Source organism: Cygnus atratus, chromosome 12 (assembly GCF_013377495.2).
Source record: "Cygnus atratus isolate AKBS03 ecotype Queensland, Australia chromosome 12, CAtr_DNAZoo_HiC_assembly, whole genome shotgun sequence".
In the NCBI taxonomy this organism is placed as follows: Eukaryota; Metazoa; Chordata; class Aves; order Anseriformes; family Anatidae; genus Cygnus; species Cygnus atratus.
In genome coordinates, this window is record NC_066373.1 from 5,813,576 (window position 1) to 5,833,286 (window position 19,711).

Here is a 19,711-nt window from a genome sequence, read left to right on the forward strand (position 1 = left end):
GTGCTGCAGCATGGAAGGCAGCAGCGCTGGAGGGACGAGCTCTCAGCACCCCTCTTCAGCACAAGCCTGCTGTTTGCAGCAGAGCAGCAGCAACATGGAAATAATTATCAGGCCTCTCCTCATTATTGATCTGTAGCCATTCGGAAAGAAGATGTCCGAGTGGGAACAGAAAACCATGCTGCATGTCAGCAGGTGTGAGGTAGGAAGTGGCAGAGTGCCTTTAGGAAACCCTGGCCACCCGTTCTCCCGGCTGGGGCAAGAAAGCAAAACTCATTCATGTGCATAGGCACGGCAGCGCTGCTGCAGGAACAAAGCTGTTTCAAAATATTTGTTGCCTGAGTTGAACTGTTTTAAGCTCAGTGCCTCTTCCCTGCCATGCCTCCCCACTCTCACAGTGGATAAACCCTTGCTGTGGTTCCCCAGTTTTAAGTGAAGTTGCTTCTTTATATTATTGTAAGAGGACAGTCCGTCCTGGGGTTTCTGGCTTGGAAAGGGTCTTCTTCAAATTGGTGGCTACTCTGGGGAGTTACAACAAACCTGCCTTATGGTGGGTGTGGATTCCCACATGTTCCTCTGAAGCATCTGGAGCTGGTGCTGCTGGAGACAGACAACACAGTACAGGAACTTCTGTTACAGTCGGTTGGGTGCTTTTCCCCTGGAATTAAACAAAACAGCTCTTTATCTTGAATTCACAGCTCTCCATAGCTAGACCTGGTTGCCACTTCTTCTGTGTGTGTGTACCTAGTAAGTGGCAGCATGTCGTTTGTTCCACAAGTAATCTTTTCACCTCAATCAAATCCATAGTTGGAAATATCAATTGAAAAATTGTCCTTTTCGTGTTAAGCGGCCTAAGATCTTACAGTATGCCTTACCTCAGCCACGTTGGCAATTAGGCCATCAATCCGCAGAATTAACTTCAGCGAGACATTAGTCATTCTTGGAAACTGCAGTGCTCATTTCTCTCTCTCTTTCGTATTTAAATGGTAGGATTTTCAAGCATATTTTTATGGACCTAATTAACGCATGTGACAGGCTTCTGATGTAAGGTGGAAGAAATGACAATTAGACATCTTGGAATAAGCACATTCCAGAGGGTGCACAAGCAAGTCTTTATGCAGGGCGCTGTGGGAGAAAGTGCTCAGCAACAAAGCAGCGATGTGTTTTCCTTTGAAACAACGGTATTGGGGCGAAAAAAAGAAAACGATTCATTAGCATTTGTGAGGGAAGTTTGCAATAACCCTGCGTGTTTTGTAATCCTGCGGTTTTGTAGTCTTCTACGTGGTAACTGTTGTGCTATTAAAAGCCTTAATTTAAGTTCCTGCTTCAGACCCTGGAGATCAGGATGAGGTTAATCTCAGTGACACTGGTTAGCCACCAGATTTTGTTTTGTGTCTGAAGAGATGCTGCATTGCTGACGCATCAAATTCAAGGTGGACTTGACTTTTTTTTCACCATGTAAGATTAAGCTTGTTTTCCATGTACTTCTACTGTACCTTGTTATGTGGCCGGACTCTCTGGAGCTCTCGTGGTGTTACCAGTTCATCATGTAACCAGTTCACCTTGCTGTGCAGGACTCTGTTAAAAAGGAAATGTAAATGAAACAGGCTAACATTAATGACAGTATTCCTATATCCAGATACATCATCTCTGCAGGCTAACACTGAAGAAAAAAATGTAACGTTATATAACAGACTATGGTAATTATACCCTCTCAGTCCCAGATTACTCTCCAAACAGAAAAGAATAAATGGGAACAATATACGATGTTTTAATAAAGCAACCCCCTGATTTACAGAACTCTGGTACAGTATATTGTTGCATAAAGAAGGAGCCAGGTATTCTTTGATATACTTTGACTAGTCAGATATCAGTTCAGGGCTTTTTCATTTTGAAACACGAAGCAGAGGTTTGCCAGACACCATGGGACTGCTAGGAAGAAGTAACAGTTTTATTTTTGTGGTGTATGATAGAAAAACAGTTGCAAAGTTCAGGCTGTCTTGAGGTGATGTCCTTACTCACTTGAAGGCAGAGGGAGCATCACCACTGGCAGCACAAGCGATGTCCACAGTTTAACTTCGTCCAGCCAAAGTGGAGTATCATCTCAAACTGCCATGGGCTGATAGGAGGCAAAGCTAGGAAATATTTGCCACCTCCCCGTCTTGCTCAGGTATTTCTGCAGCCCTGCCTGTGTCTGCTCAGCGATGAAGTTAAAACAGACAGTGGCTAAACTGCATTATCTCCCCATGAGCAGGCAACCGCAGTGCTCTACAACTGTTTACACTGTGAGATAATTAATGGATGTAAACGCAGGGAGCTCCACGATACACGTGCTTCCTGGCCGAGGCCCAGCAGAAGGCTGGCTCTGTCCTGGGTTCAAAGTACCCACCCTGCCCAGGAGAGCAGGCCTTGCGTGTCTGGAGAACTGGCCCTGACTTCCCCTAAGACACCAGGGGGCAAGTGAGGGGATGGGGTCCTGCTTGTGCCCAACTTCTCCCCCATGGGAGGTTGCACTGTGGGGAGGGTAGGAGGAGCTGGTCTTCACACCAAGGGGTTTGCATGCTGCCAAGGTACACCTAATACCTGTAGGTAATGAGCTCCACCTAGGATGAGGTCCCTAGAGCTTTGGGCAAGTCATTTTTTAGGTTGTGTTAGAAGGTTACATTGACAAGCAAAGTAAGTACACAGAAAATGAAAGTAGCTCTTCGTGGGGCTATAAGATAAGTCTACATACATTGTTTAATGTCTGCATGGAGACACAAGTGACAGTATCTTTAACTTCTAGTACATGTATATATACACCGAGTTGTCACTTTCTTGGTATAAGATTGTGCCTATAAAATGATTAGTGTTCTACTGATTGTTTTAAAATAACTCAAGCAGCATCTGAATTTATTTACATACATGATATTGCCTTTCATAAACACAGCTGTATGCAGAATGCCAATTCAAGGATATTTTTGGAAGTTCATCCAACAGTTCAGCTGGGATAAAGGCAGCTCACTAACCCAATCTCTTTTCACTCCCGAAGGCTATGCACCCTGTAGGTAGCTACCACCTCCTTTTTGGTTCTGTGTCCTGAACTCCTAGAGACGTGCAGGGGCTTGGGATGATTGACTGGACCCATAGGCTTGTGCTGCAGCTGGTGGAGGAACTGATTGCTCCTGCTGGGAGAGGGTAACCCATGCTGGGCAGTAGCCACCATCCAGCACACCTTTGCCTTTTTCCTAAATGGCAGTTTGGGTGTCTAGGGCTGGAGATAAAGGAATAGACAGTGGGGTCAAACCTCTGTTCCCTCCAGGAGTCCTGCTGCTTGAAGCATCTCCCTGCTTTGTTCATACCCTGCTCTTCTGCCGTCTTTGTGCTCTGAGAGCCTGTGCTGAGTGACAGCAGAATTATGGATATAGGTCAAATTCCATTAAGACCACACCTTTAGCAGAGCGCATTCACCCTATGGAATTTAATATTGCTCTTCGTTTAGTGATTTCCTTCTCCCCAGTTGTTTGCTTTTGAATTTAGGATAATATAAGTCATTATTTGAAGTAGGCTATTTAGAAAGCCCTGCACTGTTATTATTTAGTAAGCCAGAGTTACATTATCACTGGCTTCAATCTATGTTTGATGAAAAGATTTTTCCTATTTAAGAGGCAGAAAAAAAAAGTAGAAGTCTTTAATGGTTTTTGTACCTATTCCAAGATCATCAACATGCAGTATAATTAGAAAGTTCTTGTCTCGTTTAAAATCTTTTTTCTGTCTCATGGGACTTCAGCATTAAAAATGCAAGATTTATGTATATCATATAATTATTTATTTGTAGTACAGCAGCACTTAGAGGTATCATTCAATCTGGGGCCCCATTTATGTGAAAGTCTGTATTAGCAATAGCTCTATTGAGTCAGACTAAGAAATCCCAAGCTGAAATTGTGCTAAATATTGTACAAATATATTGCAGTGATCACTGGCTGGAAGAACGTATATTATAAATAGTAAAGATGAACAAATAGTTAAGACAGGAGAAAGGAAGTATTACTCACCCAAATATGTCAGGTGAGGAAATTGAAGCATGTCATGATCCAAGACTAGATTTAGGTATTTAGAAAGTTAAGTTAGGAACCTGAAGATGCAGTGAGATAAGTCGTGGGGTAGGAAGAGGAAGTCTGTGGCCTAACTCCTGCTGGAATGCAGTGGGAGTTCGGTACCAATTTAAACATTTTTAATAATGCCAAAAAGTGAGGGTTTTAGACACCTAAAGGTCTTTGTTGCTGTGGTCCTTGTAGCGATTTATGTGCCTCACACATGTAGCACTGCTTGGCATCCTGGCAACTGAACCAAGGAGTCTCAGGGCCTTGTGCAGTGCTTCCAACCAGAAAGCCAGAGAGAGAATTTTGTTGCTTGCTTTTGTTTACTGTGAATTTCGTAGGTCTGTGGCCTGGCTCACTGGAAAAAGACAATGATTTCCTGGCTAATCAAACCTGTATTAAACCTAGGAGGAATTCATGTCACCAGGCAGCCTTCCAGACCATTTTGAAAACTAAATACTAACAAGATTTATTATCCCCCTGTGCTTCTTTCTCTTTCTTGGAGTACTGAGTGTAGCATGTGACTTTCTTTGATTATTCGGGCTATTTGCTCTTCATATTTTACATTTCTGAGTTACAGTAATTCCTGGAAGACAAAAATAATAATAAAAACACCAAAACAAAACATTTTCATAAAGACTGGTACACAAAAGGCAGTTTGTTGAACCATTACTAAGAAAGCAAAGAAATTAGTAAGTAGGATAGGTTAGTTTTTTGGCTAGTTGACAAAACTAGAAGTAGACACTTAAGGACGAATAGTCCCAAGATTTATCTTTTTAAGATCTTCCCAAACAGCTAGAAACTGACCAAGAGTCAACAGACAGCTGCCTTCAGTTAAGTGCAGGATTTGGCCAAGTGGGTTCATAAGAGAGTGAGTTTAACTAGTCAGATGGGAAAGGGAAATGTTAACTGGTTTGGCTGAAAGTCTCTGGAGCTGTATAAAATCCATATCCATATGAAAGTAAGTTGTTCCTCACGAAAAAGCAACTCTAAAAAGTTGAGGGGGGAGGGGGGGGGGAAGGGAAGGAATCTAACCAAATGTAGCCTATAAACCTTTTAAAGGTTTTGGACTGGCTTTGACACTCGAATGCTTTATTTTGCAAAGTCCAAAAAGTCGTAGGAGTGAATAGCAAATTGGGCCACGTTTCTTTTGATTCACATAGGGCTGTCGGAATGTAGAAGGAGATGTCTAAATTAATATACATATGTGTTCTTTGTATTAACAATCCCATTAAACTCTGCTGCCCTTCCCACCCACCCCCCGGTTCAGAAATATATCCTATCATTAGCTGCTATCTAGAATCGACAGTAGAGTAATTTGAACTCTGGCTCCCAAGGGCCTCCTCCTTTACTTCCTGCTCTAGGAATAAGGTGTGTATTGATTAGATATCAGGCTGTAATTGGGCTCCAATCTCTCTGCCTCAAGATATATGATGGAGATGACAGGAAACAGATACCCTGTTGCTACTTGTAAATAGTCTGGTTGAACAAAATGGTTTGTAACCACTTCAGTGCCATAGTCTTTTATTACCAGAATAGAGTTGCTTTATCACTTAGTTTGATGGCATTTCTAAGGGAAATAATGTCTTTCTCTCTGAAGAAGCTAAAATAATTTTTAACAAATTGAATTCCTCTTTTGAGGACCAAAAATAATTATCTAATGGTGCACAGCTTGGTATAATTATATAGTGAGCATGTCACAGGCATAAAATTAATTAAGTCCATAACCCCAGTCTGGCATCCATTGACTAATTTAAAAAAAGATGGTGTTCAGAATGAGGATGTTGAAAGAAGGTGCTTGTGGTAGTCGAAGACCTGGAATTATTCATGGCTTAGCTGTTCCAAGATGTTCTCTCCTATACATCAGTTGTACCAGGCTAAATATGAGTCTGTTGAAAACAAAAGTGCAGAGTAGTGCAGCTATCTTGCTTTAGTAGGTCACATAAGCAACTTAAATCTTGGTTTGAGGACAGATACACACTGTCTAAACTTCAAGCAAATCTCAAGCTTGTAATATTAAAAAATATGTCCTGTTTGTGGGATGATTTTCTCACAATTTGAAAAAAAATGCATCTTTTACCATTCATACAGAAGCCTTGGAAAAAATCTAGAAATCATAGACCAAGGATGAAAAACTGTAGCCCTTTGAGAAGTAACAGACTTGGGTTTGTTTTCTGAACTTATCTTTTGGGCTTTTTTTTTTCTTTTCTTTTTTTTTTTTTTTAATCCTACTAAAGCGAATCCAGAACAGGCAATCAGTTTATTCTGATCAGTGATTTATCTGTGAGTTTGTAGAGTCTAGTGTGAAGGTTTCAAAGCTGTGTACCGAAGTAACTAATGTGTTGCAATAACATACTTAGCACATGATAAGGCAAACCACAGAGAAAATAGAAGGGAAAAAGCACATTCCCTGGCTGAGAAGTTATTGAATGTTTAAAGCTTGGGAGCAAATAGTTTAGGGAGAAGTAGATTTCAATGACTTCCACTCTGTAAATAAATTGCAAAATCTAATGCTCTAGTACTTCATTTGTCTCTTTCAAGTGTATTTTGGATGGCATTTGTATCACGTTTATACCCCCAAAGATAGTTTGATTTTGCATACAAGACATTTATATTCTGCGGCTCCTCAGAGTGACCTTAATGTGATTTATTGACAAAGGGAGCTAGAGCTATTCTATTTTTTGAGCAATAGCAGAAGGGAGAAGAAGAAAATAGTAGTAGTTTTTAATAAGATCTACCATGTATTCATATATTACCTATGCTGCATATTACATGCATTGCTGTTGTTATTAGAGGCAGATTTTTTCTTTCCTTCTTTTCTCCTTTCCTCCTTTCCTCTTTACTTTTTCTTTCATTTTCTTTCTTTTCCTTGTAGTAACTGTTTTTCTTTGTGTTTGTCCCAGTATTGCACCAGTGTGACTCCACATGCTTCATCTGACTTTTTTTCTGACTTGACTTCAATAGTGAAGAGAGATGTGATTGTATTGTCTCTTTCCTCTCTCCCATGTGCTGTATCTTCGCTATTGACATATTACATTTAAATCACACAACATTCCTCCTAACCAGATCTCTGAAAGTCCAAATGCTTTGACTTCAGTTAAAAAAGAAGCAAGGAATAATAACTTTTACAGTGATTGATCTGTAGTAGCGTTTGCCCTGTTTATGAAAGAGTAAGAAAGCAGTCCTATGAGTTCAGTGCTCTGCTTTTAGACCTGAGGAGTTAGAATACGAAAATCGATGAGAGTAACACCGAAGTAGGAAGTAATGAACGGAAGGAAAAGCTTTTAGCTGTAATCTGCTTGGATCTCAAAACAAAGCAAGGGAACAAGGCTGCAGATCATGACACCTGTGAACCCACTGAGCAGACACTGTCACTGATAAACATTTAATGTTCCCCATCCTTGTTGCAGATGGAGCCCTCTAAGTTGAAATACAGTGAAGGTGTATTATGCAGACTGCACTTTTAGGTGAATTTGGGGAATGACTCAAATTTGCAGGTGAGCTGGTGGAGATGCCTGAAGTTGTTCCTGCCCTCCATATCACTGTGCACACTGATGCTCTCCTGGAGGTTGCTCCCTAAGTACCATGCGTAACTCCAAACTCCAGATCTAATCACTTAGTTTCAACTCTAAGGGTTTCACTTGTGCATTTCAGCCCCGCAGAATGTGTCCCAGTCTCCTTCCCCGTGCTGCTCCCCTTAGAAATACCAACAGGCATCTGTCAGAGAAGGTTTGGCTGGGGCTCTACTTTAATTTCATATGTTTATAGGACTGTCAAACAAAAATGAAGCAAGACGAGATCCACCTCATCACATAGCTAACCATAAAAGGTTAATGCTTCATGCACACTAATGCGGTCCTTAGGTTCCTGAAACAGGGACCAGGGTGTGAAACATTTTGTGGGCTCATATGGGCTTGGTATCTTTCCATTTAGCTGCTTTTCAGGTTGTGGATTGCTTTGTGATAATCTCCTTTCTTCACAGGGACAAAGTGGAAGGGGCAATACGACCATATTTAACTCACTTATGCATGCAAACATACCCACGCAAGCATACACCCATGTATTTCTCAGAGAAAGCAGAAAGAAGTGACTGTTCTTTACCGAACTGCTATCAGTGCGGTGTCTTCAGAAATCCTGCCTGGACCACAGAGAGGGTGGGGCAGAAGATCTGTGGAAAGGGTAGTATTAGGAAACTTGGAACATGGGAATTTATGGCTGTCAAGGTTAATTCTGAGGTTTATAAATTATGGAAATCATGGCAAATAGCAAGTTTGATTTTCAAAAAGAGCAAATCCTTGATTTCTGGTCTAAATTGTGGAATTTGAGATTCTCATTTGCTCTTCTGTCTGACGCTAACAGTATTTCTAAATGGCAGACAAAACTGCATTACATTTTATTAATATAATTACTCTTAAAGTAATTTGTCCCATTTCATTTCTTTGTCTCCCGGCAATTTCAGACAGTCAGCAGGCCAGTCAATTAGAGACCAGTGGAACACACATTTTATTATGAAGGATCAACTAAATGCTGTCGATATAGGATGTACTTACCTTACAGAACATGTCTGCGCAGTCTGGTGCTGTCACCGGCTCGCTCCAAGCTACTGGGGCAGGAGCCAGCTTTGGTCAGGAAGTCATTTAGACACATTAGGGTGTGAATGTGGCTGCATTAAAAAGATCCGCCTCTCAGGTGGATTTATCAGCGTCCTTCATGGTTTTATGCTAACATGGCTATGTGCCTTCCAGGCCAGAGCTGGCTGTGAGTTGGAGTCTGGGCAGTTCTCTAATAGGGTCCAAATGTAGGCACAGCTGTCATTCTTCCCCTGCGAACTCTTCTCTGAGAGTAGGTTCTCTTGGCTTCGTCTCCTCTTGTCATGCAAATCAGGCTGAAATCAGCAGAATTAGGTAAATGTAGAGGAGATAAGTAAGCCAGCACTCTTCATCCATTAGGACAGCTCAGCTGAGTTAGGACGATAGATTTGAGCAAGGATTTGCAAGATAGGGCCTTTAATCAGAAGAAACCTACATGGAAAATCTGCTTAATCGGGAAGTCTCCCAGGGACCTGGCTGAAGAGCCAATGTTTCTAAATAGCTTTGATTGATTCTTAATGGGGACAATAATTCTGTTTAATGCAAATATCTTCAGATGATTTAATGTTGCTTTGGGCATTTTATATATCTTGGTTTTACACTGGTCTTGTTTGTTTGCTTTTCTACCAGGGAGTGCTGTGCACAGCTCTGCTCCAGCTGTTTGGCTGTAGGAACTGCATGCTGCTGTATTCAAGTCAAAAGTTGTAGATAAACCAATGAAAGGAAGTAAAAAGGAGTTTTGATGAGGACTAGCTTGGTAGCCCTAGACTGTGGAGATGAGACAGCAAACACAGAACAAAATCCAACAGTTTGGCCTTATTTTTTTTTTCCAACACATCACAAGTGTTCCTCATGTGATGGATGTTGTGTGCGTCTGCCAAAAGCCAGCTGTGTCAGATATCAGAAGAGAACAAACTGTTGCAAAGAGGAGCAAGCAGTCCAGGTAGATATGAAACTGAGTAGACTTACTGCATGAGAACAAACTCACATTTTGTGCACATCCCCATTACCCCGGAGATGTGCTTTCTGCATTAGAAATTTGGCTGTGCATTTTGCAGCTGCCCCAGCCATTCTTAAACACTGGCTAAACCAAAAATCCCAGAGAGACTTTGATTTTGCAAATGCTTGGATCTGATCTGAAGCACAAGGCTCAACTTCCCCCTCCGTTGCCGAATTTTCTTAGTTTATCTTCTAGTGCAAACGCTACAAAGTTAGCTAATGAAAGCACACCACCATTAAAGGAAAAGAGGTCCTCACCATTCATCATTCCCCCGCTGTCATTTTCTTAATTTAAGAACTAGTCTTTGTGTCCATTATTGCAGTGTATTTCTTCAGGATGTAATGGTGGGAGGGAGGAGCCCAAAGAATAGGACACATTGATGAAGTTCCTCTGTCAGATGCCAGGTTTTGGCTGTATTCTTGGAAAATTTTGCTCTTTCTATTAACTGATGTGTAATCCAGAGTAGGGAGATATTGTGTGCTGGTTTCTGACCTTTGAAAACACTAAATCATGAAAATATCTGATTTATTGGATTTCTCCTCCCTCCCCATAATCTTGCCAAAGTGGTCATGACCACAATAAGTGAACTGAAGTGACTTTGGTATTTGTATCATATATAAAATGTTTATTTTGGGATGTAGTTTGTGAAAATATTAATGTAAGACAGTTTTGGCCAGAATGGAGCTTATAAAGAAGTAACATTTAATCATTAGAGACTTAACTGCGCTCAGGCTGAACAGTGGTGTTCAAGATGACTTCTTGAATCAATTTATTCTATTTCTGGTATTAAGCTTCAACCTGGCAGGGTCCTAGGGTTGTCCATAATTCTGTAGATAATACTACGTCAGTGTGCTCTTAAGTACTGTCTGTAGCATTCTGCATTGGATTTATTGGAAAGTCACTGTCTTTAAAAAAGGAGGTTTGTTGGTTAGGCAATAACATATCTTGGAACAGAGATACAGGTCTTTCTGTGCTGTACCAGACAAATGACATGTTTCTTCAATACCAAATACCTTGAAGAAGGTAGAAACTTGAAGTAAAATAATATGAAGTAACCTTTCTGTCAGATAAAGTCCCATAAAGATATTCTTTGGTCTTGCAATATGTTAACTGTTCTGGTCACAACTGAGCCAATATATAAAATATGTTTGGTTTTAAACACATACGATTCCTCTGACTTCTGCTTGCAGGCCTGTTGTGCCAGGGACTGGCATATAGCCTTAACAGAGGAATTTGATATTCCTCTTCAAAAGAAAATATAGACTGAGGTTGTCATCTGATTTCTTTTTAAAATCCCTTAGGCACATGCATGCATTTATATGTAAAACATATAGAGTGTACACAGCTCAGAACCCTAATAAAGGGCTGTGAACACGTACATTATTTTATTCTCTGTTGATGCCCAATGAATTCCAAAGGTAAATCTGTGTAGATTTGTTTGCTGATTAAATTTTAAAAGATTTGCTTCTAAAGTTGCTGCCTTTTTGCAGTCCCTCGTAACACATGCAGCTTCACTATGGTGGACCTGCATGTCTGTGCTGTCCTTCAGCAAGAACAGTGCTTTCTCCAATGCCCGCCAAGGCATCGGTGCATGGCGCCACTAATGAGAAACTTGACATCTTCTCGGAGGTACCAAGGTACAGGAATGGTTGTCTTATGTGTTTTGGGGCAATTGTGGATTTGGTAAATTGAAGCTGTTGTGGAGGTTGTATCTATTCCTAGGTCAGGTCAGGTTATGTGTTGCCAGGAGTGACTTTCTTTTGCACAAGCATTGGAACATCCACATCCTGAGGCTTAGCTCTTCTTTTTTACCCTAAAAAACCTCCCTCCGTTAGCCTTTTGGAAAATGATAACGTCAGTGAGGTCACTGTGGAATTAGATGTTAGGCAAACCACTGGATATTTTGTTAAATAAAATGGTCCTTGCCAATATTTTGTAATCAGTTCTTTAAGTTTTAACCACATCTTAAAGTTAAAATATGGCTGTGTCTATGAATGGATAGATAAACTTGTGTGTGTGTATACAGTAAGGCCTAAACCCCTCATTAATTTCAGTTCTTTTTTCATCTCAGAGATCTTTTAAATAGATAAACAGCAGTTCTAAAATCTGAACTCAAGGATGAAAAACTTAATGTGTTTTTAAGATACTAAGAAGGAGACATATACAAGGAGCTGGCTATTTCTAAGCAAGAAAAATACCTTTGAAAATCTTTCTATAGTCCAGGTATCTTCAAAACCACATTTGATGGGGATCTAATCTCTGTGTTCAATAACATCATCATTAAACATTAACACATCACAAACAACATGTTTACAATTTTAACATTACTTTTCAGGATCAGGTTTAAATTATGGTCTGTACAAAGAGTGTAGGTCCTATTTCTTCGTTCTTTTTTTTTTTTTTTTCGTATTTTGTTAAGAAAGATGTATTTACTTTCTATAAAATGAGTATTTAATACCAAGTGAAAAGATGAATTGCAAATGTTCTCTGTTGACTTAAAGACTGTCATCATTGCTCTGCTAGGAGAAAAAAGCTTCATCATTAAGAGATGAACACTAGAGATGCACAGGGTTGGCCACAACCTGAAATAAAAAAGACAACAGTTCAGATAAGCTGTTACTTATTGTGGGAGATGAAAGGGCTTTGGTTCACAGATGCTCTGCACGCAACAGTGAGACACTGCACACATCATCACACAACTTCTTACTGCAGGTTTCCTATGAAAACATATTTTTCTCCTTTTCTGGTCACAATAGACCATATTACATCTTGCACTGAAGCAGACCTGTACATGTTGGTATGTAAGTTCTGAGACTTCCTCAACTATCAGACTTAGCACTGAGAAGCTTTACATCACCAGAAAATAAATGATTCCTAGTTTGGCCATAGTTTTTAAAACACTTTTTTAAAATCCCTCAAATGTTACTTTTTAGCTTGCTAATTTTTTTTTTTTTTTTTTGTATTTACAAGCTTTCAGGTAATTTTTCAGTCTCTCAGTTCAGCCACTCCCTGTAATGCGACTGTTTTCTCTGCTTCTCCCAAACACAGACTTACAAAGCCTTGGGTGCTCTCGCCTCCTCCTCCTCATCAGTCTGTATTTTGGTTATATAATGCAAAGGCAAACACACAACACAAAGCTTTGCAGCCCTTCTAGGAATGAAACACTGAGCTAATCTGTAGAAGTTGATATAAACAAATACACAACTGTGCAGGGTGCTACTTAGGTAGGTGGGTTTGCAACCATTGCACATAGCTTGCCCACGCACATTCTCAGGCAGATCTCTGATTTAAGATGGTTTCAGGGCTCTTGATTCCTCCAGAAGACCTAAATATCTTTCTGTGAGCATCAGGCCTTACAACATTTTTCAAGTCAAGGTTTCAAAAATAATGATTAATTTCTGGCAATTCTGGTTACATGTTTCTTCATTCTTCAGGAAACCTTTCTGAAGAAGGTCTGAGGATCATCAAGGTCTGGGCAAGTGAGGTCTTGTCAAACATTTACAAACAAATGTTCTTAAAATTGAATAGCTTGTTTAGTGGCAAGAAGCATTATTTCCTTATCTCTGGTTGTTCCTTTCTTTCTTTACTAAGATATCGCTTTCCTGTGTACTATTAAATTCCTCATCCTGTTAGAAGGGAAAAAAAAGAGAAATATTGTACTTAACTGCATGGACATATTGTCATTGTGGTTTCCTATTAACTTTTTGCTGATTCCTGCTTACTTGTCATGTGCTTTAATGTTCTGTTACACTTTCCAGCAGCAGTGTGTCTCTAGTGCTTTGTCTCTGAAGCACTAAAACTTACTGTTCGCTACTTTGCTGTTGTTGTCTTCATCATGTAAAATAGCCTCCTTAGGATCACAAGAACAACGGGGCCAGTTATTTTAATCAAACGATATTTTTCAGGATCTGGAAAGGTTGCAATATCTGCCTCTGCTATGACCCCTAAAACAAAATCACTTCCATTCACATTATTATCTTCTGTGTGTGGGAAACAGCCAGAGTCTGAATATTCTTTTTATCCTTCCCCCATCTTTTTTTTTCTTTTTTTTTTTTTGTACTTGCTTGGTTCCTGTTGAAAATGCATCTAACCTATAAAGGAACAGCCTCCTCAGTGTTCATTCCCCAGCATTCTCCAAATATTCACATTCTTAAAATACCGTCTTCTTCCTTATTTTCTCAATTCTTTACTTGTTTACACTCAAAAGCTTCTTTGTAGCTGCCTACACGGAGCTGGGAAAACATATAGTCTAGTCCTCCTTTATTTAAATGTACAGTAGATTCTTAATGTCTTTGTTACCAGATACTAGCAAGCTTTATTGAGGACAAATCCATATGCCAGTGAAATTGTACAACATGAACGTTCCCAAATGTATGCAATGTTCCTCAGATTAATTGGATTCCATGGGGTATATTCTCATCACAATGTGCAAAGATTTTAAAAATATAACTCTCATTAATGTTAATGGGAGTCACATGCTCAAATTCCAGCAATTCTAGATAGGAATATGCATAAATGGCATCGCTTTACATGAAACCAGTGTCTACCTTACTGTGAAGTATTACAAATAATGATTAGAGTTTCCTTCCATGGACTGGAAGGGAACAAATGCTACCAAATCACCTCTTTAAAACACTGTATTGCTAACATTGTTGGTCAAAAATCTCACACTGAGCTACATAAATAATTTGTCACTGGAAATTTTGCTGTGTGCTGTTACAGAGTAAAATATACCTGTTCAGCAATCACAGTTAAAAAATAATAGAAATGAGCATGAAAGAACATTCTCTTTAGCAGAAGGAAAGACTCATCATTTTTCTTGTTAGTGCATCCAGTTTTCATGGAACTTGAGTTTATATGTACACAATCAGGAGATTTTTGAGAATCCTACTGACTTCTCAGTGTTGGCTGTTTAATAATGATTTTCTTAAACCGGAACAATAGCCTTGGTTGCAAGTATGTTTCCAGGTATTACTGACAGTAGTTAACAGTACCATTCTTTTACAGTGTTGGATGTTTTTAAAGCAGGTATTACAGGGTGGAACATAAACAGAACAAAACAAACTTCTCATGAAACAGACAAAATAATTTACTATGCATCATAAACAAATAACCATGGAAATTGCACTCCGACGTCATTAAGGAAGTTTTGGATTATTTTACATCAGTCTTTTCAAATTTGTTAATTATCATCTGTCTGTTCATCAGTTAACTAGTCACTCTTAGACTAGTCATTAAAGGAATGAGTAACAATTACGCATTTGTTGTTTGATCATAGCAAACATAATTATAGCACTATTATGTGTCTGAACTTGAACCACCAAGAATTTAAGGTAGTTTGAGGGTCCCTCTGTCTTACAAGACGTAGCTGAAGTGTTTCATATACACTTCAGTTCCATAAACACTTTATATTTTCAGTATGTGTTTTTTTGATTGCATTGTCCACCATAGTAAGACATAAACTCTCAATAGTAACTTGTTCTTGAACTAGGATTAATGGATTTAGAGGTCTCTGGATTTAAAAAAAAAAAAAAAAAAAAAATCATAGCTTTACTTTAAAGTCATGGGCTACTTAGTTCAGGAGGAAAAACAAAAAACCCTACAAACAAACACTATGGAGAGGAAGAAAAACTGTTGTGGACATTTTAGAGCTACCAATGGCATATGAAGTTCAATATTTAAATGACTTTCAACACTGGCCAGTACTGGGAGTGTCAGAGTAACTTCTTGAGGGACAGCTGTGAACTCGTTTGGTTTTGTGGAAGTTTCATCCCATTTTCTATCAAGCAGTAAGGAGTTTATATTCTGAAGCATGCAAGATTTATACCTTTTTATGAGTCTTCTGGCATAAATGGAGATGTTTGCATATTCTGTTTAAACTGATTATTTTTATGTGAGTCTTGCCAAATTCTGAGCTTATAATTGGGTTGGTTGTTTTAACTGAATAGATTAAATATTGTAATGAGTTGATGAAGTAGGATGGCTTTGTGGTCTAGGACAGATACTGATAATGTTGGACATGGATTCTTAAAGGTGAGATGATAAAAAGTGTATGGCTAAAGAAGGCGATGTGATACTGCTGTCATAACGCTCTGTGTGCATAGCTTGTCCATCTTGAAGCCCTATAGAGCTTGACTATGATTATTCCTGAAATATTTAACCCCATACCTTATGTGTTTGTTGTCACACTCTGGTATGAATATGCAAAGAAAGAACAGTAACAGTAAAATGATGGAAATAAATAAGTCTGACAGCATTGTAGAAGAATGAGATTAAATCAGTGTTGAGCAGAAAGGTGACAGTGAGTGTAGGGAGGACTGAAGTCAAAATCAGACTCCTCAGAGTTACAGTGAAAGTAGGCAGACAAGTTTGTTAGATGAACACTGTGTCTTCCTGAAGTCTGCATGAGTGAAGCACTCAATCCAGAATTTGTTCTTAGGTGGCTTGCCCCCATGAGTTCAGTTTAGAGAAGCGGTTGCTCAGCCTCGAGAAGAGAAGGCCTTAACTGGCCTACACGTACCTAAAGGAGGCCTACAAGAAAGTTGGAGAGGGACTCTTTATCAGGGTGATAGGACAAAGGGTTATGTCGTTAAACTAATAAAAGAGAGTGGATTTAGATTAGATGTTATGAAGAAATTCTTTACTTTGAGGGTGGTGAGGGACTGGAACAAAATTCCCAGAGAAGCTGTGGATGCCCCATTCCTGGAGGTGTTCAGGGCCAGGCTGGATGGGGCTTTGAGCAACCTGGTCTGGTGGAGGGTGTCCCTGCCCATGGCAGGGGGTTGGAATTAGATGGTCTTTAAGCTCCCTTTCAACCCAAGCCATTCTGCTTGAAATCCTGCAATTGAGTAATCAGAGCAGATTTCTGATAGCACATTGATTCCCATGCAAAGTAATTTTGTAGTCTCCAGGGTAGGATTATGTTTTCTTTGTAACAGGATGCAATGGCCTGGGAAAAAGAAATCATTCATATAGCAAGAGCAGACATAACTGCTAATGAAAATTACAGCCTGTTTCTATATCCCTCACTTGCTCCTGTAGGAAAATACTACTGTAATGTTATGTAATCATAGGATAGGTTTTCTGTTCCTTAAACAACCAGGCCACAAACAGAAGGGACAGAAAGAGGATAATTCTGTATGACATAATTGGATATGGAAGTAGGCCAAACTGCTTGATTCTACTGGAAAGATCCCAAATACCGTGTATGGAAGATTATTGTGGGAGGGAGAAGCAACACCTTTGCTTGGTTTATATGACATAATGTGGGAGAGGCTGAGGAAAGGAGCACAAAATGCCTCTGGTCTTCAATGAAAGGTCCTCTGATGCCTTTCTCAGAAAAAAACGCTCAACCTCCTAACTTCTCATCTTCTCTCAAAGTTATATGGAAAAATATAATGGTTTGTACAATTCAGCCAGGAGTTGTGGTTGTTGTGTGGTCAGTTCTAAGGGAGGAGTCCTTTAATCCATAAAAATATTTCAGTGGACTGTCCAAATTTGAGTCTCTTTTGGTCAGTATTGGACTTCCATCAGCTATAGCATTCCATCCTCAAACATCACATTTTTGGGCTAGTTCCTCTGATACTGGCGGCAGTCCCCTGTTCCTCAGAATGATGCCATGCAGACAAGCATTAGATCAGCTGGTTTGTACAATCCTACTTATAGAGAAGCATTCAGAGGTTGGGAGATGGCTATCTCTGATCACGTCAACATCTTCAAAACTCATCTAGGTATGAGCAAACTGTTGCTCAAATAAAGCTCAATTCCTTCCTGCTTATTCAGTGCTTTGCTTATTATACCAATTTGCAAGCTTTCTGTCTGCACCATCATGTTTCTTATGCTGGCTTCCCTACAGTCTAGTGATTCATTTATGTCTCAAAACAGAAATCTTTGTCATAAGGGTTACCTGAGTATCTGAGAAACTAATTTAACCCCAAGCTCAACAATTGTGGAAATTAGAGATTTTATGTAGTCTTTGCCTTTTCCCTCCTACTCCTGTTTCCTCAGGCTTTTTACTCACTTCTGCTTCTACCACTTCCATGCTTGGAAAGGGTAGAAACTTTTTCATCTTTTTCTCCCACATTTTTCCTCCCTGATTTCCCTGCATCTTATCACCAATTGATTTGTATGTTTGAGTCATGGTAAAAACTGAATGTTTCATCTTAACCAACTACCTCCACTCTCCGTCCTGTCTCCCAGTCCTGCCATGTGAGCATCATATTTGACTCATCTCTTGTCTTCATGTTGCATCATCACACGAGTGGCCAGGAGTTCTGTTAAAATGCTCATGTTGACTTAGGATTAAGTTGGCAGATAAAGGGTTCGCTGGTAATTTCCATTAGGTTAGACTGTTCCAAGAACTAGAACAATCCTTCTTCAGCATCTTCGTCTATCAGATAGTGTATCTAGCTGGTGTTAAACTGGGAAGAGATTAATTGAGGTGGTTTGAATGATTCACCCTCAGGCCAGAAAGGGCACTGCACAGGGCCAGATTGTGCCAGAGTGTTGTTTAAGTGGAAGGAAAGGCACCGAGTGATTTTTCTTCCCTTCACTGGTTTTGTACACAGTGACCCAGAATGAATGTGTCCTTTTAGTCAAGCTATATACAGAAATTGTTCCTTCTGAGCATCCTTGTGCAGACTGCAAGCAACGACATCAGGAAGAGCAGGGATGGGTTCACAAACAGTTGCCAAGAATCAGTGGTGGTTCCATAGGTACAGTTCTCAGTAGTGGAGTTGGTACTTTGGGGTATTTTAAGGGTATTAGCCTAATTTATCAGCTGCACTAAAAAGCTGGAGTCTGAAATAAAAGGAGAAATAAACACTAAGCAGCCTTCAGTGAGCAAAACCTGGACAAAAAGGCTGTGTTCTAGGTCAAAGCTTAGTTTAAAAAACTATCTTCATTTAAAAAACATTAAAAAAAAATCCATTTCCAATTTAGTGGAAATAAGACGGCCCATCAGACTTGTCACTGGAGTGTGAAAGAAGACTGGTCTGCAGGTGACATAAAGGATTTGGTGTGACAGGGAGCAGGATAAGTATCATGGTGCTATTTTTGAGGACTGGAGATACATAGAGAGGAGAGAGCAGGTGTAGATCTTTCTCCTGGCCTACTGCTCACATTGTTCTCCATATTAGGCTTGTCCTTGCTTGATTCCCCTGCTGATATAAACATTTTAAATGGAAAATGCAATATGTAAAATTATATGGAAGGGCCATGAAACACCTGCCTAACATGTTCATCTCTGAACGTCCCTTTGTACATAGGTAAAATAAATTTTAATTTGAGTGGCCTAAGGCTGAGGATTGATGCTCTCTGTTTATTTGGAATGCCTCTTTAATACTGTCTTCAGACTTTCGCAGTCCCTCAGTTAATCTTGCTGGAAAACTCACTTGTGAAGAAGCGTTGACCATCACAGTAAAGGATGCCTCATCTTTATTCCTTCTAATCTGCCTTTGTGTGGGTTCCTTCCACTGTGTTTCGGCTCCCATTGCTAAGCATTATACTTGTGAAAACTGCTTGCTTATTAAAAAAAAAATGGGGAAGAAAGAGAGGGGAAAAAAAAGACTTGTGAGCCTACGGTGAGCTTAATTAACATCACTGGAGGGACAGCAGTAACCAGTTACCAGGGCTATAGTAAACCTTGCAAGACATGAACAAGTCAAAATATTATTGACGTATTCAATTATTTGCAGTTGTGGGGGTTTTGCCTTCTCAGACGACTCGTGAAAATAATAAAGCGCTTAAAAGTTCCACTCTCACTTGGCTGCCCCAGCGCGTTCGCAGCAGCACAGCGTGCTGCCCTGGGAGGGAGCTGCGCTGGAGCCAGCGCGGGGCCAGGAGCGCTGAGAAAGCAATGCATGCAGTCCCCGAGGAGGGGAGCAGCTCACGTACATCTCCAGGGGCTCTTCCTGCATGGCCTGTATTATTTAGTTTACTATTATTAGCATTTCTAAGACGCCAATCGCTATGGTAACTGGGTGCCCGTAATAACTGCATTTATGGGATTCTTTTCGCCAACAGTTTCTCCACACTTCGCCATGGCT